The sequence below is a fragment of the Ursus americanus genome, chromosome 33, assembly GCF_024610735.1.
Source record: "Ursus americanus isolate L20-20 chromosome 33, mUrsAme1.1.p, whole genome shotgun sequence".
In the NCBI taxonomy this organism is placed as follows: Eukaryota; Metazoa; Chordata; class Mammalia; order Carnivora; family Ursidae; genus Ursus; species Ursus americanus.
In genome coordinates, this window is record NC_142159.1 from 25,861,007 (window position 1) to 25,882,784 (window position 21,778).

General features: G+C 50.6%; 1 protein-coding gene across 6 annotated transcripts in view; it reads right to left on the reverse strand.

Moving 5' to 3' along the window:
* Positions 1 to 21,778, reverse strand: part of CAMTA1 (calmodulin binding transcription activator 1) — a 681,426-nt gene that overhangs the window by 549,932 nt on the left and 109,716 nt on the right. For all 6 annotated transcript variants that reach the window (XM_087858385.1, XM_045803561.2, XM_087858382.1 and 3 more), the window contains exon 2: positions 11,659 to 11,726. The gene's annotated coding sequence lies outside the window, so the exon portion shown is untranslated. The remainder of the gene's footprint in view (positions 1 to 11,658; positions 11,727 to 21,778) is intronic.

A 21,778-nucleotide genomic window follows, 5' to 3' on the forward strand; every position in this document is an offset into this window, starting at 1 on the left:
CTTTACTATTAATTATTTAATGCAAAATTAACAAACTGCAAAACTCTGACGTATCCTTGCAGGCCCTCTGGCACTGGAGAAATGGCGGAACCATGGTAACTCCAGACAGAAGCTCACAGGACATAGGAGTGAAGGTTGGAAGTTTTCTACAGGAAGCGAGAACCAAATGACTTATCATAAAGTGAAGGGGATAGATTTTCTTCTCAGCTTGGAATTCTGTACCACAGCCAAAAAAGAACTCAAAGTTTGGCAATAGTTTCAAAAGATTTCTCCCATGCGTTCCCCCTGTCATCCGTCACTATCACACTGTCGTCAATATTTTTCTAACCCGTAGATAGGCCCGTGTGTGAAGCCATCGTGCCCAGCAAAGCGCCGGGGGACCACTGCCTCCCCTGGAGCCTCAGTCAGGACCCCAGTTTGAAGAGCAGCAAAGAAACTAAGGAGGAGCACAGAATGCAACGGGACCAAGGGACAGGCGGGCTGTGACAGCAGCCGGTGCGGAGCTATTGACATTCTAGGGGAATCAAAGCTTTCAGCTCAGAGCTGCTGAGCCCCCAGTTCACCCAGGGCGGCCGAGAGTTCTTCTGACTCTCAACTCGTAAGGCCAGATCATACCGTGTCTTCTGAGAGGACAGCAACTAACAAGATGTGGCAGCTTCGGTCTTTCCATCACTAGCATGGATACCTGCAGAGGCAAGTGAGAGCTCTGGGTTTCTCCGCGCTACCCTTCTTGTCCTTCCAGTTCATTCTCCACTTCCGGGGCAACCAGGATGAGGCTGTTCATCACACCTGATCATTCACCCGCCCTGCTCAAACCCTCCCCCAGGTGTCCCCGATGGGTCCACCATTATCCCCAAATCCTTGCCTGGTGTACGCAGCCCTCCCTCACCTCAGCCGCACCTGCTCCTCGAGCACCACCACTCAGCTCACCGCTCAGCTCAACCTTAATCACCTCCAGGGCAAGGACTTCCCATCCAGTCTCACGCTCCCCTCACGTCACCCCCCCAACACACACACGCACACTCACACACTAGCACACATGCACGGACACACACTCCCTCACACGCTTGCACACATGCACACAGATGCTCACACGTACACACCTGCACACTCACCCAATCAGCTGCCGGGTCTCTGCCCAAAGCTCAGCCTTTCAGGAAGGCAGCCCACCCGTCACTCCCTCCACCCCCCCGGAAGGGCAGCATCTCACTGCACTTGTCGCTTGTGGCCCTCCTCCAAAGTGCCATTATTCTACGTTACCTGTCTCACCACCACACCCCCAAAGCCCAGCACCACACCTGGCGCACAGTGGGCCATCAGAGCTATTCACTGAACCAGATGAGTGGAAGCAGACCGACAACGGCATGAGGGGACAATGTGGTGCTGTGCAGTTCAGGAGTAAAAGGGCTTGCGCATAATCCCATGGGCGAAGGCTGTGTGTCTTCCCCAACAGAGCCCCTTCAAGCCCCAGATCAGAGGAGGGGGGACAGCATCCCCCAAAGTTGGTGGGCCGGATTAATTACTGGCAGCCCAAAACAGTGGAGGCAGAAGAGCCACAGGTGTGCATGTGTGGGAAGACACGCGGGCTGTGCTGGACACACGCGTGCCCCGTCTCCTATGTCACTGCACGTAGTTTCCTTCTTTCCCTGATTTCACTGCCTTTCTCCACAGCTTTCCCCTGAAAACTGGCAGGGGTCTGACCTCCCCGACACCGCAGCCTGGCCGCCACCTGCCCCATGACACACACATCACATTCCACCACCGACGAAACGATCCTGTGCCTCAAGAGCCCCCACGAACACCCACTCCCACATTCCTACCAACCTCGTTGGGGCAGCGATGGGAATCGCAAAGCAGCCACCCAGAAGCCCTCTCGGTGAGGGCCGCACCCTTGGCTCAGGCAGAACTGGCTCCCCCACTCTTGCACGCTGCCCCCACCCTGAGCCTGGGTCCTCTCTCCCCCAGGGCCCCTCCAATGAAGCAGCTCACTCAACAGTGAGTTCTCTACCCGGGGAGGTCAGGGCAGCCACTATAGAAAAACATATTTCTTCTTTTAGGAGAAATAGTATTTCATCCCATCTTATTAAATCGTTGAATGAAAAGAAGGAAAATTTTCCCAGAAATATTGCTCTTACAAGACAGAACTGATGGACAGTGGGTGTGTGCGTGTGTACATGTGTGGGTGGGTGTTGTGCATCTGTGTATGTCATATACATATGTGTATAAGTGTGTGTGTGTTTCTGTAGGTGTGCACGTGCAAACATGTATATCTGCACATGCATATGTCTGCACCTGTCCGTGCATATGTATGCTCTGTGTGTGTATTACGTACATATGCAGATGCAGGTATGTCTGTGTGTGTGTCCACAAGTGTGCATGTGTGTATCACGTATGTGTGTGTGTACTTGTGTGGGTGCCTATAAACACACACATCACACAAAGCAAAAGCTCACATGGGAAGTGGGATATGCTGTAGAGCTGGAGAACCACGAAAGGTTTCCTTCCTTTGTTTTTGGTTATTTTCAAATTTTTTTAAAGCCCCATAATAAAGGACTGTGGGGAATCTAAGAACAGCAAAGACAGTAATAGCTCCTAACCAGACTGAGAACAGTGGGAGAACCTCCTGCCCAGAATACCCAGCTAATTTGGGAATTACTCATTACACAGAAGACATGAATTGCAAAGAATGGTCTCTCCCGAGAACATACCTTCCCACCTCGTAAAGCCGCTAGGCACGCGGGCGGCTCCCTTTCCCTGCAGCCAGCAACAATTTATTAGATCAGAATTGATCTGCAGGAAATACCACAGACACCAGCCCAGGCCCGTTATAGAAATACCAGACGATCCTAATTTTCCAAATCCAGGGACTGAAGACACCAAGAATGAACTGGCAGGAGCAGAAACAAAACAAGAGCGCGGGGAGTAGGCACTGATAAGGACCGTAAATGCCATCGGCATGTGTGAGCTCAAGGCCAGTGCTGTCTCATTCTCAGAAACAGTCCTCACTGCCAGGTCATCCGCAGAGAGACGCTGGCAGGAGCCCCCTGGGCAAGCAGTCTCCACAGGTGCCCCAGCACCTCAGCTTGCACCGCGGGGGCCCTGATGAGAGCACCCCACCACCCACAACCCAAGGAAGACACGTTCACAGCCACGCAGAGATAGAAGGCATTGAGGGGCATGGTCAGGTGACATGCATGGCATACCACATGGCCCCCCAGCAGCCCCCTGAGCGCCCAAAATTCTGCCCAGGGAGAGGCCACGACACAGCCCTTGTGCCAACACCAGGAAAGGCTCTAAACCAAGGGTGGTACACCGAAGAAGGTGAGACACGTGTCGGGGGTGTGGTGTCAGCACACCTTTGGGGCTGCATCCGTGTGCACAGGGGTGTACACATCTTGGCAATGGGATTTCCTGGGCCCTGAGTGGGTTGTGCATTTAGAAACCTCGAAACTACATTATGAGACTTTTCTCCCTGAAAAAGAGATAAAGAGAAAAATAGCAAGACAGTGAAACAGCGAGTCGGACTGAGTGTGAGCGTGAGCTGCAGACACGGGGCAGCCCCTGTGCAGCGCCAGCCACGGAAGAAGGAAAACAGGTGCAGGCCCACAAGGACAGGGCGACAGGAGCAGAGATGGCAGTGGGACAGAGATGTCAACACATTCTAGCTGAGTGGAAGAAACCCAAAGCCACGTGCCCCAACAGGACAGCGGGCACAGCAAGCCCACTTGCCCACAGAGCCCGGGAAGGCTGGCAAATTGCAAGAATCAGGTGCCCGAAAAGGCAGAGGTTTGAAATGTGGTGGGAGACAGGGAGAGGTTTCAGGTCTGTGCAGGGACCAGTCAGACGCTCCCAGGGCCCCACGTCCACCCCGAGCAGCCAGGCAGCCACCTGGCCTCTCTGCCCCTATCGGAGACACATTTATTCTCTGGAGAAAGAGACCCTGAAAGACTCCAGACTTGAAGACAGCAGAAAAGAGGCAGAAAACACAGATGTAAACTGGGGGAATTCACTAATTGATGGTGAAATTCCAACCCCCTTCCCTGCCTGGTTCCCAGACCACTGACAGCACCTTGGAGAACCCAGCAGGTGCCTCCAGACGTCAGCATCCAGAGATGCGATACTCAGAATCCCACAGCCCAGCCCTTCCCCCAGGTAAGGAAAACACAGCAGGTGGCAGAGGGAGAGAAATAAATCCTCATTAGGCATATGAGGAAGTCAAAAGATAACCGTCTAAACTTGACAAAGCAAGAAATAGCAGAATAACACATGGAGAAGTCTGGAGGTAAATCTCAGCACTGCAAGGAGAAGCGGTCGCTCCTGGGACACAGGCTTGAGCTGCGGGGCAGAGGTCTGCTGCTCCTTCTTACAAGCCTTTTAGGGCCATTTGACTTATTAAACTCTGTGCATGGATATTTTTGATAAAAATAAAACTAGCGAAAGGAGAAGCAGGAACCTGGAGTGGCCCCTTCCTAGCCCGGGGAGGCCAGAGACACAAAGGTCCCTTCCCTCTCTCGCCTCCAGGAAGGAAACCCAGGACATGCTGCCCTGCCTTCCGGAACCAGGAGGGACATGATGAAAGCTGGCCTGGCTGCTGGTGCCGTTTCAACAAGCTGCTAAGCACAGAGGAGCACACACTCCCCCCGTCCACCCACAGAGGGGACAGTGGCGAACACTTCCCAGGGGAACCAGGGTCGCAGGGACCCGGGCAACCCCCTTCCCACACACAGGGCGTCCGGGAGAGGTGGCCTCTGCCAGCTCCCCCTGCTTCGTCTCCTCTGCCCTCTGTGATTCTGGATAATGAACTGGAATCTGGGACAGACCCACTTCGATATGGAGGCTAGGGATTTCCCCACCACTGTCGAGACACCAGACACTTTATCAGGATTCAGGTCACAGCTAATTCCCTGCCTCACTGGGAAAGGTCTCAAAACCACAGGACCCTGAGACAGATGCCTTCCGGGAAGGTCCCGGGGCAGACGGGGCTGCTCATGAGGCCTCAGGCAGCAGACGCCACACCTGCGAGCCCCCTCGCACTGCACTGCTCTTTGCTTAATGATGATAGTTTGCACATCGTCAAGGATTCGCTCAATATATTAGGCAAATACTGAAATGGATGTAACATGACACATCATTATGTTAATTTGATAGCAGGTCCCCAATTCAGCATAACGCAAAGGTCGCCACATTGAAATGACTGCTGACCCAGTTTATTTTTTTCTCTGCAGCCACAAAGAACAAAGTCCTTGAAATCATGTAGGTATAAGGGCCAACCTCTCAAACTCCGTCCCCCAACAGAACCCCCTACTTGCACGCACACATGCGTACACACATACAGCCAATCCCTGGCCCCCCCACCCCGCTCTGCCCAACTGGACACAGAAAGAAGCCATTATGGGAATCTTTTTGTTAATCATCGTCAAACACAAGTAACATAACATTTACCATTTTTACCACTTTCAAGTGTGCAGTCCAGTGGCATTCAGTACATCCACACTGTGGCACACCTGTCACCACCATCCATTCCCAGAACTTTCTCCTGTTCCCAGATGGAAACACGCCCCATGAAACACTCACTCCCCATCCCCGTCCCCCAGCCCCTGGCTCCCACCCTTCTTCTCTCTGTCTCTGTGAGTCTGACTCCCCTAGGACCTCACAGAGTGGAGTCACATGGGATCTGTCCCCCTGTGACGGGCACACCCCAGGGAGCAAGGGTCTGCCAGCTGCAGCCATGCTGACGGAACCACGGGTGGGAACTTCACTGCTGTTTACTTCTGCAAGGTCTTGAATCACCCAAGCGGGATCCCCACGTGACTTGTGCAATTCTGTTGTGGTGTCTCAAGCAGCCTCCCTAGGAATAGGGGCTGTCCCACAGATCCGATGCCCTATGAGGGGTCAACAGGTCCCCGCCATGGGCCACTTACAGAGGGCCTGGCAAAAGCAGCGCCGCTGCACGGGGACCGGCCTAGGGCCCGATCAGGCTGGCTTTCCGTGGGGAGCCCGGTGCCCACCCCCTGGCCCCACTCTGCCAGCCTGCGCTACTGCAGACCGCTGCTCTGCCCAAGTCTGCACACCGCCCTGTGCCCCATCAAAGCTCCTCTGAACACTAGCCACTCAGAGACAAAAGAGACATTGTGACCCAAGGACAGGGTGCTCACCATGTCCCTGGGGAGGGAAGACTTCCATACTGATGGCAGCTAAACTGTCGAACAGCTGACGATACAGCGAATGTGGACTGCAGAAGCTGACAGCAAAGAGGGCTCACTACGGGTGGGTGCATTTGCAGGGGCTCCCAGAAAGAGCTGAGATTCGAAGGACAGGCAGACTGGGCTGGACATGGAGCATTCGAGATCTGAAGGCAAAAGTAGGGGACACAGAAGATGTGTCTGGAGAGCAGGAAGCAGCCCCCTAACTTGTAGTAGGTGCTCTGAGGTGGGAATCAAAGGGAACTACTGAAGAAGATGGCTCGAGGCAGAAGAGCGACCTTGAACGTCACACCAGAGTGGGACTTATCATATAGGAAATCTCCGAGGGCTCAAGGGGAACAATGATGCCACAAAGGAGCATTGCAAGACAGCTGGTGCAGGGAGGGGGTCCAGCCCAGAGAGGGAAACGCAACGGGAGCAGTTCCCCTAATCCAAGCGCGACATTAGTGGTACGGGCGACCTGGGGACCGAGTATGCGGACTGCAGTCCAGAACATGGGCAGAAGCACTGCCTAACTCCATTCAGGGGACAAGAGTCCTGAGGGTTGGGGGGGAGGACATGGTAAGAAAGAGGAGAGGGTGGAGGACTCGGTGGCCACCCTCCCGCCCAGCCACCACCAGGAGTGCAAGAAGCAATGGACAAGGGGGGTCCAGCGAAACGAGAGAAGGACAGTGGCGTGTCTCTGGGAGTCACAGGGGTCTTCTCGAAACTTGGGTCTCACTTTTCTTCTCTTTTCCTTCCAAACTCCCTCCCTACACTTGGCTGTTTTACTGCTGATTGACCAAGAAGCATTTAGTGCTCATTATAGGAAAATTCTATTACTAGACCTTTAGTGCTTCAGTGTTAGGTGCTATCTTTATAAATCTAATTAATTAATTAGATAATTAATAGCATCTTCCAGCCTCCTTCTAACCGGTGTACACGGGATTCCTAGGAAGGAAGTGCTTCCAATTCCATCTTGAGCTTTGCGTTTCCCCAGCTTCCAGGGAGGGCTGCACGTTTCCCAGGGGAGGAGCAATGCATTATTGGGATTGCTAAACTTTGCAGCCCACCCCCCTGGACCCTGCTACACTCTGCATTCTGCACTACAGGGGAGGCTAAGTCTGGTGCAGGGGGCAGCCCGGGAACGCACCTGACCAACGCGCCTGAGCCGTGCTCACCAACACAGGGAAGCTTTGCCTGGCGCCTGGCTCTCCCGGGTGCCTCAGAAATCTTGGAGATGGGAGGTGGGAGGGAATAGTGAAACTCCGTATTGGGCCTCCTTCGAACCTCACACCCGCACAGCGGGACAACATAAAATGATGCTAAGATGATAGGCTTTGCAGTAAGATAACCCCGGGCCCAAGTTCCAGGTCCAACATCCACTGTGCAATCTTGGGCAGGTCACATACCGTCTCTGTATCTCGCGGCCCGGCAGAGCTGTTAAAAGGATTTCAGAGCACACCCCCAGGTCAGTTAGCAGATCCTGGGGAGACACGTAAGACAGAAACAGAACAGAGCAAGCCCAGTCTCCTCCTCCATACACTCAGACATGTCTTCGGCCCCACTCTCCTTCATGGCACCAACGTGCCCCGAGTGCAGCGTGTCCAGCACTGTTCAGGCACCAGCACACCAGCACCTCGTGGTATTGTCACTCTGGAGGAGAAGAGGTCGGACCATGAGTAAATGAATTAGACAATAAATAGGTGAAATACATCGTGTGTCCGGTGGAGGCAAGTGCTCCAGAGAAACATAAAACAAGAAAAAAAAGAAAGGAGGTCTGGCTGCATGGGAGGGGTGTGGTTTTAAGTAGTGTGTTCAGGGAAGACCTCGCAGAGAGTGACACCAAATCAAGGCCAGAAGGAGGAGCTGGAAGAATAATCTAGACCGAGGGAGGAGGCTCTTAATTCCAAGACTCCAAATTCACCTGGTGGGATGGGGAGTGTGGAGTTCCCTAGGGCCTCCAAATGGTATTATTATAGTGCTGAGCACACAGCAAGTGCCAAATAAAGATGTCCTGAAGGGTGATTTTTCAAACTGCCATTTCCAGAAGGTCCCAGGTGCTGATAATACAATACGGGCTGTTTAAACATTCAACACTCAACCCTGTGACGGTCCCGCCGCCGAGGCCCCAACCCTGGGAGCCTCCTGGTAGCACACCTCATTACAAAACAGGTGAGCGGGGCTCCCGGGACCCTCTCTGTAATTAGGGCAGTATCCGAGCAAGGGCTATATTTATAACCCCAGCCATCAGCAAGCCACCGAGACAGGGAGTGGGTCCCTGTGCAGCTCCTATACCAACATCTATATGGGAACTGATTACAACAATTAATTTAATAGGGATTCCTCCACACAAACAATGTATCATTTTATTAGGAAACTCTATAAATGTCAGTGGTGCAATTCATTTTTATTAATTTTCTAAGATGAAATTAGCAGGGGCGGTGGTGGTGGCACGCCGAAGTTGCATTGCCTTCTCGTTCAGCGGAGTATTGGTGTCATTAATTCCTTAGTACCAGGAGGCCGGTTTGTATGAACTCAGCAGTTAACGGCACCAATTAATTTCAATACTAGGGATGGGGGGGGACCCAAACTCAACTCAACAACTAATTTAGGAAGGTCCTTGAACAACCACAGCAACTTTTCCTCCTCCTGGGACGAGAAGCTTTCAAGTGTAAACACGGAGTGGATATTATAATACTAATAGGAAACGTTCTGTCTTCACCCTCTGCCTTGAGGAAAGAAATCTATCTTTCCAAAGCCTGGAGAGATTCTGGCAGATGTCCCCTGAAGTTGCAGCCTCCAGTGGGCCCGGGGACCGTCCCTCGCAGACAAGAGGAATGGGGACATGCATCCCCACCGAGCCTCACAGCATGCAAAGAAAGCCAAACCACAAATACGGTCTCACTGGACCCTCAGAGTGGCCCAGTGAGGACAGGAGCATGGACTCCATTTCATACATGAAGAAGAACAGAGGGGCTTTTAATGAGGGGCTAAAAATGACTTTCCAAAACTCAAAAAGTGATTGAGGGACAGGGTCAGGCCTCAAACCCGGATTTGTCAAAATCTGATTCCCACCTCCCCTCTCAGCTGCACGCATGCCCCTTGTGCCTCGGGATGGGAAGCCTCCTGGCTCTATTTATGCTCCAGAAAGTCAAGTGAGTCAGGCATGACCGTGAGTGACATTCACTTCTCAACTGAAACCCAAACACTGAAGGCGGAAACACGAGGCAAAATCCCCGCTTGAAATGTGCCACTGATCTGCAGTCAGAGGGCGTTCTGAGGCACAGCACGTGTCTGCGTATCTGAAATCAGATGTCTGGCCCGGGACGCGTTCCAGAGAAGCTCCCTCTCCGGCTAAAGAGAAGCTCTTTCCTTCCACTTAGATTCAAGGAGTGTTTCGCTGAGGAGTGAAGGGCACACAGAGAAGCTGCAGGCTGCTCGAGAAGAGAGCACTGTTTGGAGTGGGGGAATAGTGCAGAGACAGAAGTCGGACAGACTTCTCTCCCCCAACCCCCCACAGAAAAACCAGGGCAGCGGTTCTCAGAGTGAGGTCCCAGACTGGCTGTGTGCCGTCACGTGGGCACCTGTTAGAAATAACAGGTGCCCAGGCCCCACACCAGGACCACTGAATCGGAGACTCTGGGGATGGGGTCCCAGCATGTGTATTTTAGCAAGCTGTCCAGCTGATCCTGGTGCCTGCTCAAGTTGGGGAATGTCTGCCCTGGAAGAAGACGCCCTCAGAAGAAAGGAGAGCTAAGTGTGTGAGGCTTTCCACAGCTGGGGACACGGCTGTGCTCACCAAACAGCAGCCTGAGCCACCATTTGCTCATCCACTCCACCCCCGCCCACGCTCCACAGAAGAAAGTCGTTCCTGGCCCCGTTCTTATTGGGCTTGGCCACAGGAATGGCTTTGGCTAATGGATTTGCGAGCCGGTGCGACATGGGGTGCCACGTCCCGCAGGGATCCTCATTACGCCTACACGGATTGCCTTAGGCTTTTACACCCCTGCCAGGCTCCATGACATACGTCCCAGACTGTGTGTGCTTTGTCAGCCCAGGTCCTAGAACAAAAAGACATGTGGAGCAGTCCTAAATCCAACCAAAGCCGCAGCGAACCCACAGACCCGAGAGCAGGGGGAAAAGGTCTGCTGTTCCAAGTCGCTAAGTTTGGAGATTGTTTCTCAGAAAGCATGATCCCAGCAGAAGCTGACTAATGCAAACCACTTGATTTTATAGCAAAGGAAATCACGGCCCCAGAAGGCTGAGGAGTTGAGAACATCCTACAGAGGGATTTGGGCTGAAGGGTAAAAAAAATCAGCAGCAACCTCTATCCGCACCTGTGGAGATGTGAATCTCAGAACTAACCTTTCTCCTCAATATTCTCCAACCTCCTCCAAAATGGACATTTTTGTCCTCATCTAAACGATGCTAGCCAGTAAAAACTGAAGCCTGTAGTTTAAAGTACCACCCAGAATGAGTAAACATTCTAGAGGATAAGACCCTCTCTCCTCCATGGCTCAGAAAGGGTAGAGGTCAAGGAACTGGCCAAGGGGGCAGAGGACACCCCCCCCCTTCCCCTGGTCTTAGTTAACGTACCTGGAGAATTTGGTGCTTCTGCCCCAAGGGAGACAGACTGAGCCTTCTGCCTCTGAAGCCACACCCACCGCCCCGTCACCGTGCGAGCTGCACACCGGCTGACCCGCGTCACACTGACGAGTGCCTGGCCCTGTCACCACTAATGGAAAGGTGGTGCCCATTGCTGGCCATGGATTTCCAAAGCACTAAACTGTAACATACCAAAAATAAAAACGGAGGGCAGGGGAGGAAAGAAGAGGCTACCTTTTAAATACACCCTAAGCCCCAACTTCACCGTTGTTCACACAGCACTATCATCTGTGCCACAGAACACAAGGAGGCAGCGTCTTCACCGATTCCGCAGCCCTGAGTCGTGAGGGAAGGGCCGGGACTGTAGTGGTCCCTGCACTCACCGCATAATAAACCGCAATCTTAGCCCCTGCTTCTGATTTGGAAGATCTTCTCACCACCACGAAAATTAACTCAACTTTCAGTTTGTAAAGCACGTTGAGATGAACTGGACAGTTCAGGAAGTCTCCCGTTTAAAGAGTGAGTTTCTAGAGAACACTGGTGGCAGGTGGGCACTTTCCCAGAATAGACCTCCCCTGATGTTCCCACCTGCCGAGGTTTTCAAAGCAGCCGGCTGGGGGACCCAGTGTCAAGCCATCCCATTAAAAGTCCCAATTCATGTAATGGCAGCTGGGCTGTATTTTAAGCTCTCTGATTGTGTTCACGGCCACGGTCTTAGGTCAACTAACGAGACCTCAGTGTCGCACGCTATCAAACGCAACATGGTATGTTCAACTTGCCCATGAACAAACTGGCCAAACCAGGTAATCAATGAAAATCAATCCATTTACCGTACACAGTTGAAAAGCTGCAAGATCTGGGACATTACCTTGTCTTAGGGGATGTGGTTAGCCATTCTTCGTGTTTCTCAAATGTTATTAAATAAGCTGCAATTTCCTGAAACAGAAGAATAAAAAAATAATAATAACAATTAGCTCACGTCGGCTCCTGAGAGGTCAGAAAGTTCTGTTGCTTCCCAGCGGCCACCTCCCTGGCGAGGCTGGACCCCCATCTCTGCTGGAAAATGCTAGACTTGGAGGGTGCTCCTATTTTGATTTTGCTAAGCCCCTTCCATTCAGCCTGCCGTACAATAATAATCAAAGCACTGGATTTCAAAAGCTGAGTTGGTGGCAAGGACAAAGCTATTTCTCTGTGGGAGGAAAACATCAGACACCATTTCAGATACTAAATGTCATTAATTTGAAGGAGGGACAAACACATGCCAACAACAGGTCTACACTCATGCAAGGTTGTCATTGGGAAGTTTCGTCTGTCTTCTTCTGAAGCCGGACTCATCTTTCATCATTGTCACAAGAGACGTCACATTCCCGCAGCTTGATTCCCACCCCCCTGCCCAAAATCACGCAAAGATTAAAAAGAAAAGATAAAGCCATATTCCAGAGCAAGAGAAAGAGAGAGGTTAACCTTTCCCTCTACTGATAACTTAATCTGTTGAGCGGCGCTTCAGAAAGAAGAGCAATGTCAGCAGAGTTTAAGGCAAAGATGGAGAAAATGTGGGCACCTGAAGGTAAATTAAATATTTATAAACACAACAACATCACTGCAGATAGAATTACTGATTTATTAATAATTTCCATAAAAAGCCAGTGGGTGACATCAACATAAGTCATTGCTCCAGCTCTGGGGCATGATATGGCCCATTACTTCCAGCTCCAAACAGATCTGCTAACATGAAATTGGCAGGGATTGGGAGTTCAGTGAAGGCTGGACTAGTACACATTTCCCTTGATCTTGGTGATGATACGACATGGCGCTGCTGCCCTTGACTATCAAAACATGCAGAGCAGGGGCTTCCTTCTCTACTCTCTGCAGCCGGGGTTCCCAGAGGGCTCGAGATGCAACAGCCCTCCCGCCCAGAGGCTCAAAGCCTTCCTCTGCAGTGAGCCCCCTCTGGGCCTGGACACGACGGAGCTGACACCTGTGACCAGAGATGCTAAACCTGCCCCTGACGGAAATGTGGAGACTCTCACCACAACCAGGTTAGCAGAATAGGTTAAAGTAGAGAACGCCACCCACAGCATGCAGCCTGAAGCCACAGGCTCAGGCGGAGACCAAGGTCTCATATCATCATGGACACCAGCCACTACCACCAGACAGCCAGTGACTGGTAACCCAGAGCCCACACCGCCTCATCCCGGAAGCCCGCATCTTTCACCAAGAACCTGCCATGTGGAATCCTGGGGCCAAAACAGAGCTGCCTCATTGCACAGGTTCCTGTCACTGATTGCAGCTAAAGAAATGGATCAACCAGCACCCTGTTCTCTCTCATCTCTGAGCCTCTTCTGTTCCACACTCTATTTGCCTTCCCTGAGGCCTCCCCGTCGACAGACACCCCCTCCTTTGGCTGGTTCTCCTAACTATCGTGGGCGGGGTCAGCTGCCCATCCTGCATGCTCCCATGGCACCGGACCATCCATTCCCTGTGATTTATCACTGTGCGTCCTAATTGCATGTCTACTTGGATAGCATCCCCCACTGGATCATGAGCTCCTTGAGGGCAGGGGATACGTCATCACTGATGTATCCCCAGGACCTAACAGCGTCCTGACAGGCTTCTGTAGAGGGGAAGGAAGGAGGGAGGGAGGGAGGGAGGTGGGAGGGAGGGAGGGAGGGAGAGTGGACGTAAGGGAAACGAATGCGCAGGTAGAAGAGAGTCCGTGTGTCTGTGTGCATGCGTTCTGGGGGTGCTGTGTGTTTGTATAGGTTTATTATTAGGTGAAGTAATAGCTTGAACGCAGCAAAACGCTTCGGTCCCTAACTAAACCCTTGCCAGTGCTCTAATGAGCTCACGCCACTGCAGCAAGGTGATGGAGCATCGCGGCTAAGTGAAGAGCACATGCTCTGGAAGCAAACAGACCTGGCTTGGGTGCTGGCTCTGCCGCTTGTTAGCTGTCTGATCTTGAGCACACTGCTTACCCTGTAGAAACCTCGGTTTTCTATGAAACTGAGACAGGACCACCTCGTGGGGCTCTTACACGGAGCAACAAGTCTTAATACGCTGACCGGCACATAGCAATGCCACCCGCCGCAGCCAGCGCTATGCTCATCATGAGACTGACCAGCACATAGCAATGCCCACCCCCCCGCCGCCAGCGCTATGCTCATCATGAGATCCACATGATGACAGCTGCCATCTGGAGGCCCCTGACGAGGAAGCAGGTACCAAAATGGTGCGGCTCAGAAGCTACCAGCACTTATCTCCGTAAGTTGCCTGGCTTCCAGCCGGACTGGGATGTCTGAGTCACCTGTCTACTCCGAGGCCCATGTTGCCCAGTCCACACAGCCCATGTCCCTGCTGCGGGTCTTGGTCTGCCTCATCATCAGACAGGCAGACCATGGGCCAGACCCCCTCCCAAAGCTAGGAAACATATCGGGAAAATGGACAGGCACATGCCAAAGAACGACACAGAATAACAGATGCTAACTAGTGTGGAGCAAAGTAAGGACCACTGAAATTCAGAGTAAGGAGAGTCAGCTGGGCCAGGAAAGGGGATGGCTTTGGGAGGAACAGAGACCTCATCATCTGTGTCATCATTACCATCATCACAACAGCTAACATTAGTAGAATGATGTCTAAGGCCAGGTACCGATCTAGGACTTTATGAGGGTTAATTTCAATCTTCATAGCAAACTGTGAAGCAGGAACCATGCCCATTTTATGGGTGGGAAAACTGAGACACAGAGCAGTTAGGTAGCTTGCCCGAGGTCACATGGCTAGTCTCTGTGGAACCAGAACCCAAACCAATGCGGAATGGTTCCAGAGCCTACACTCTCCACTACTGTTCTGAATTTATGATGTGCTCAGAAGGAGAAAAGGAAACCAGCATGTGGAGAGTCATGCTTTTTCCAGCACAGGTCTCCCCACTGACCTGGAGGCATTTCACTGCCCCACCACCCTTCAGGGGACCAAGGGAAGCCAGGCTGAGCACCCATCAGTGGGATTCTCTCTTTCCAGCAGGATCAAGTTCATTTTCACTCAGAAGCCCTCGTGTGATTCATGGGACCATCTACACTTCAGTGACAGGGAAAATACCTTATATTCAGAAACCTTTTACTTAAAATATCTTACAATGCGGAGAAAAACAACAGACTAAAAGAGAGAGAGTCAAACTGACGAAGGGAAAGAGGTTTGAAAAAAGAAAAAAAAAAAGATCTTCAGCCCAACTGTCTGGTCTTTCCCTCTTTCCCCAAAGCTCTACCAACCCAGGACTCCAAGGAAAGCAAATAGAAAGAGATCTGGTCTACCTCATTTTTACAGCGCAGGAAACTAAGGCACAGAGAAGGGAAGGGACTTACCCAAGGTCAGCATTTGTGGCTGACCCAAACTGGGAACCAGGGCTCCTGACTCACAGTGCATGCCTGATCTTGTTGGCTCTCAAACTCTAGTCTGGCCCAGGAAATTCATGGAATGCTCAAACAAGAGAGCTTGCCCCAGAGAAGTGAAAACACTCAAACAAAATCATGTACGCGAATGTTCGCAGCCGGACTATGTTCACAATCACCAAAAGGTGGAAGCACCCCAGCGTCCATCACAATACAGATGGAAACACAAAATGTGCTGAAGCCACATAGCAGAACGCGGTTCAGCCATAAAGAGGAGTAAAGGTCTGATCCACGGTGAACCTTGAACACATGCCGAGTGAAAGAAGCCAGAAAACAAGGCCGCATATTGTAGGATTCCATTGACACGAAATGCCCCAAACAGGCAAATCCATAGAGATGGAAGGTAGATTGGTGGTTTCCAGGGGCTGGGGGGAGGGGACAATGGGGAGTGACTGCTGATGGGTATGTGGTTTCCTTTTGGGGGGATAAAATTATCTGGAACTAAATCGTGGTGAAGGTTAACGCCAAATTGTGAATGTACTAAGTGCCACTAGTAATAAAAAAGAACAAGAAGAGAGGGTAGACATCCGCTGAGTGTGGCACCGGGGTACAGAAAATGCCAGCCCCCCTGCCTACAAGTTGGACCTGAACCCAAAGAGCTACACCCCATGCCCACAGGCCTCCCCCGGCTCCCTGGCTCTCCCTGGTATCTCTTTCTTCTTGGACCCTAAATACTGCAGCAATGCTGAGAAGAATGACCCAACTGTCAAGATGAAGGAATTCACTGCAGGGTCCAAAGCAAAGACTGTCCAGCTTGCAGATTTTAAATGTTCACTTTGTCCCTTGGACGTTCAAATAGAAAAACTGCCGTCAAGGTACGGTGTCTGTGTGTGGAGGGGCTCAGGGAACAACCTGTAGTAGGGTCCGACAGGCCTCTGTATCTGCTCGCCACCAGGTTCAGTCCCTGCAGACCAGGGAGGTGGGTGGGCCTCTCCCCAAAGCACTGACCCAGCCCCATCCAGGAGGGCAGAGGGGGCGAGACCAAGGGGCAGCAAGGCTCCACACTTAGTATCACTGCCTTGTTTCATGCTGTGTCGTGAATTGCCACCATCCAAAGGCATCACCACCTAACTGCCAGGTAAGGCTGGGCCTGTCTGCCCCCCAGATGATGGGGTCTGATGGAGGACTACAAAGCACTTTTTGGTGGTCAGCGGGCTGTGGTCATCCACAGTGGCTGCCCTGAGACTGGTTCTTTTTATCCCTTCCCACCTCAGCCCCTATGTGCTGATTCTGCCCATGTCACCTGCCTGGCCCTGTTCATAGCCCACCTCCTCCAGGGAGTCTTCCCAGCTGCCTCACTCTGTGAACTCTGGCTTCCATAACCTTCTCAGTAATGGCTGCACCACTCCTGGCCTCCCAGCACACAGTACCCGCTGTCGCTAGCATTTCTGTGCCTGCTGGTTCTCTCTCCTAGTTTGGCAATATCTGGGGAGGGTCTGAGTCTCTGAGTCTCAACACTGTAGAGCCCCAGACAATTCTGCATCTGGAGATGACAGCAGACCTAGTGAGGTGGAATGAAAGAATGCCCAGCTCTCTTTGAAAGGACACAAAAAGAGCCCCCGTCTGAGCCGAGTCCTGGTGCAGGCTGGGGCTTGGGCAGGTGAACAGACAGGGTGTGGTTGCCAGTAAGGCTCCGTGCCCTGCGCGCAGAGGTGTTACAGTCTGCTCAGTGCTCCACGTCCAAAACGCGGCACCCAGCCAGCCCGTCAGCACCAGAGCAGCCCTGTCCAGGAGAAACAGGACGTGGGCCACAAGCGCAAGTGAGCCACAGGCGTGATTTTCAAATTTCTAGAAGCTATGCTTGCAAAAAAGTAAAAACAAACAGGAGAGATTAATTTTAATTGCATATTTTGCTCATATATTTTCTATTTTAACCCAGTAGGTCCAAATGATTATGATTTCACTAATTTACAGAAAGCAGTCGTGAGCTATTTCCCATTCCTTTTTGTACTAAAGTTCTCAAAGCCCAGTGTGTCCTTTCCATCGCAGCCCATCTCAGTTTGGAACAACCACACTGCAAGCGCTCAACAGCCACATGCAGCTGCCACACTGGACACGCAGCCCTAGACACAGACATCAGAGGAATCTGCAAAAACAAGATGCCTTCTAAAGCCAAGCCCTCTGCATCCACGGGGCTGAGGGGAGCCCGGGTGTGAATGCAGATGCAGCCACAACAAACACTTCCCCTGGAGCGGGGCTCCTGCCCCACTGGTCCACCTCCGGTGCGAGGAGCTGCGTCCTGCCTCTGGTGTCAGGGGAGGGGGGCACGAAGCTGCACCTGTTTGGGAAAGGATGTGGGATTCTCAGAGGGGCTGAATTCACCCCCATCCCTCAGCCCAAGCTCGCTGTCACTTTCCATTCCCTCTCCAGAAGGAGCCTCCCGCTGCAAACACCCCATAGATTCATCCAGCCCCGAGAAACTGGCTTCCCCTTCAATAATTTCACCTGGAGCAGCCCTCAGAAAAAGGGCAGGAGTCCCTCCCAGGTATCCCTGGAACAGTCTATCTGCGATCTGTCTTCAAGGCATGGGTCCAATGTCAGGGAGAGAGTAGGGTCAGTCTCGAGGGGTCTTTAGTGCTTATTGGGACAAATTAAATAGACAAAAACAAAAAACTATATATAGATACATTTGTTTTTATACTCCTGAGCCCAAGTAATAAAAATATCTGGGGTCTACACAATCTCAGATATTTCACAGACTAAAAAAAATAAGTCTTCAGCCAAGGGATAATTTTTAAAGTTTGTTTTTTATGAGAGTTCTGCACAAGGGTTTTATCTGTAAGGGACCAAAGCTGGGGGTGGGGGGGAGGGGAAACCAGGACTCTCCTAGCAGCTGGCCCCAGCATCTGCTGGAGCCACAAAATGCAATTATATTACTCCCAAACGAGAAGTAAAAATATCTTGTTTCCAATACTCTTGGTTTTAAGACTCATACTTAATGTCCTCTGGGTATTTCAATGGTGCCAGATCTCTGTGTTATGTACTTTATTAGGGATGTGTGAATGTCATATTAATGACTTCTAACCAACATGTTTATAGTGGAAGCACATTTTCCCAGAACCCACCGCTCTCTGCACTTTACAAAAAATAATTGGCCTTAATTTAAATAAATAACCATTCCATAACCCTCTCCCAGGGGCATCTCTCACCTGCCGGGCACCCCATGCATAAAGCTAGTGGGTTTCCCCCTCCATAATATTTCGACCCTGGGTCCAACAGTGTGATGTCCCTTCTCTGTATGTCTCCATTCACTGATGTACTTCTCAAGCACCCAGCTGGCCAAGCCAGCACCCTCTACAGGATGCTCTGGGTCCCCACCCACAGATCAAAAACAGCACCCCAAATCATGCTTTCAAAATGACCAGCTCTTGTTGTCAACAACTAGAATACAGAATAATGGTTTCTTTCCTTTTTTTTTTTTTTATGAGTGGTAGCATAGTTCTATGCTGACAATTTATGAGAATGGTGGTGATTAAGATCTCAGGGATCCAAGGGCATCTGGAAGACTTTCTACAAAATGATAAAGTAGCAATTCAGGATAAATTCCTAACAGCCCAGACTTCTGCAATAAAGTCTGGCCCAGTTGGCTATCTTATTTAGATGTGGTAAAGTGTTGTCATGACCATCAAAGTGCCAATCCAAGCAGAAACAATGAACCGTCATAAAAATGTTCAGAGAGAGACTTGGTGAAGAAGCAAACCACCCAGTCTTTCATTCATTTCATTATCCACTCAATGGTTCAATCATTTGATGAATTATTGAGCACCTACTATACACCAGGCACTTTGCAAGGCCCTAATGATACAGACATGTGAGTAATGGTCCTGAGAAATACAGCTGGGAAGACAAACAGGGCTGCAGGATCCAGGGCTATTTGTCAACTACACAACAGATGATGACACCAAACTAGCAGCACAGATCATGTGTCTGTGCTGAGAAGAGAAGGGAAGGTTTAAACTGGGTCTTGAAGAGTGAGTAAGAGGTTGCCAGACTGACGAATGGTAAAGGCATGAGGGGAAGAAAACTGTAAGTGCAAAAGCAGGAAGGTGGGAGAAGCAAATGTGGTTGGGGAACTTTGAGCAATGGGAAGTAGGCAGAGTCTGCAGGGCACGGGGAATGACAGAACCCAAAGCTGCGAGGGCAGGCAGGCACCAGACTGGGGAGGAATTAAAATGACCAGTGGATGGAGCTTTACCCATTAGAGCCAGGGAAGTCACTGACAGCTCTCCTGTGGAGGGGAGATACAAGAAGAGCTGTGCTTGAGAAATAGCACTCTGATGGTGTGATGGTGGAGAGGGACAACAGCCCAGGAAGGACAGGATGGGATCCTGAACGACAATGTGGGAGTGGGAGAGTGGGAAAAAAACTGAATTTTTTCAAAAGTGAAGTAAACAGGCTTGAAAGCCAACTGGCCGGAACAAGGCAGTGAAGGCATCTTCAAAGCAAAGGAAGCCCGGGGTGCTGAATGTACCCACAGATGCGCTGGTTTGGTGCACACCATGTTTGTTCCCATTTGGTGTTTTTGCCAACGTTTCAGGATTGGGAGATGAGCATTTCCAACTTTTCTTGAAAAATAAGATCTGGCAACTCTGGACCCATGTTCCTGCAGAGCATCCACTGGATGGGGCTGAGAAGCTGCCGCTGTGGGTAGGCACGAGCTCTCAGATGGCCACCTTCCCCACCTGGCTGGCTTTCTTCCCTCACAACACCTACTTGGACCTTGTAGGCACATGACTTTTGGGCTCCCACTCTGATGTTTCTGGCATTGAAAACAAAGAGGATTATAAGACATAAACCATGCCGGTTATCCAGAAAGAAAATACATTTAGAGCAATAGATTTTAGAAGAGAGATATGTTAGGAGCACCTGGGTGGCTCCGCTGGTTGAGCATCTGACTCTTAGCTACAGCTCAGGTCATGATCTTAAGGTCGTGGGATTGAGGCCCACGTCAGGCTCCACACTCAGTGCAGAGTCGGCTTGAGATTCTCTCTCGCTCTCCCTCTGCCCCTCCTGCTCTATGCTCTCCTTCTTTCTCTTTCTCTCTCTCAAATAAATAAATAAATCTTAAAAAAAAAAAACAAGAAGAGAGTTATGTTAGCCAGAGCAGTCACTGCCCTCAATACAATAGTTGTCAATTAATCTGGACCTAAGATTGCCCCACCTTCTATTTCAATATTGTGTCAGTTGTCAATGATTATCTTTTAGCTCCAACTTCACCCTTATTTGTCCTGCTTTGTGACACTGATGATGGGCCCTGTAAATATTTCTCCTGGGCAGCCTAGCAAAATCCTACGCTTCATCAACAGAGAGCAACGAAGTCACCCTGCAAGATGATAGTGGCAAGAAGACGTCTCCTTTCTGGTTTCTGTGCTCTATCATTATTACTATCATCATCAATATTATTCAGAGCTCCAGCAACACCCCACAGCACACTCCCTCGCTAACAGGCTACACCTCTGATCCTCCCAATGCCCTCAAGCAACAATGAGCCACCTCTGCAGACCAACTGCAGCCCATACCCTTTGGCAGCCAGCATGTTCCTGTGTTGGCCAGGTGCTCTGAAAAAGTCCGAATTTCAGCCCGAGTCTAGTCCCTAGATTATTTATGGTCTACTCTTCCTCAACCTACGGGCAGTAGCTGCTCTTCCAGTGATACCTGGTACTTCTAGAACCCTCAGAATTCTCTTTATCCCTATTGGTAGTCAACTACCCTTTACTAATTAACAATTCTTTATACTAAATTTTCTCTGTTCAAATAACCAATACGGTTTCTGTGTCCTGACTGGACCCTAATAAGAATCAGCCACAGTCCTGAGGATAGTGGTAACCTCACTGCGGTGTCATCCTAGAAAACATACTAAAAAGCAGTGGGTAATGAAAAGACACCTAAAGGAGAAGGAGCATGTGTTGGGGGAAGTATCCAAGTTACCCCAGGGAGGATTCTGTATCAACTTTCCCAGATGCCAGTCACACAGTAAGTAGTTTGAAAGGCATTGGAACGATGTATACCCTTAATTTGTGAGATCCAATCTGCCGTTTTGGGGAGATAAAAAAGCATTTCTGGTAGAGTAGAAAAGTGTCACTCCATCTACCTCTGGCTTTGTGATTTCGGTCAAGTGACTTGACATTTCCTCACCTGAGCTATGGGATAAAACACTGTATTACATAGGGTAATATATGCAGATTGTAGGCACACAGTAGATCGCTGGGCTATAATGTTTTTAATCAGCTCTGTCGAGGTATAATTTACATACAATAAAAGGCAACTCATTTATGTATTTATTCATTCATTCATTTTGGTGGTAATTCCTTCTGATATTTTTCTATAGCAATGTACTTTATTTTTTTATTTTTTTAAGATTTTATTTATTTATTTGAGGGAGAGTACACACATGCATACAAGTCGGGGTGGGGGGGCAGAGGGCATTTCAAACCAACCCTGTGCTGAGCACAGAGCCCCAACACAGGGCTCAGTCTCACGACCCTGAGATCACGACCTGAGCCAAAATCATGAATTGGATGCCTAAGCTATTGAGCCACCCAGGCA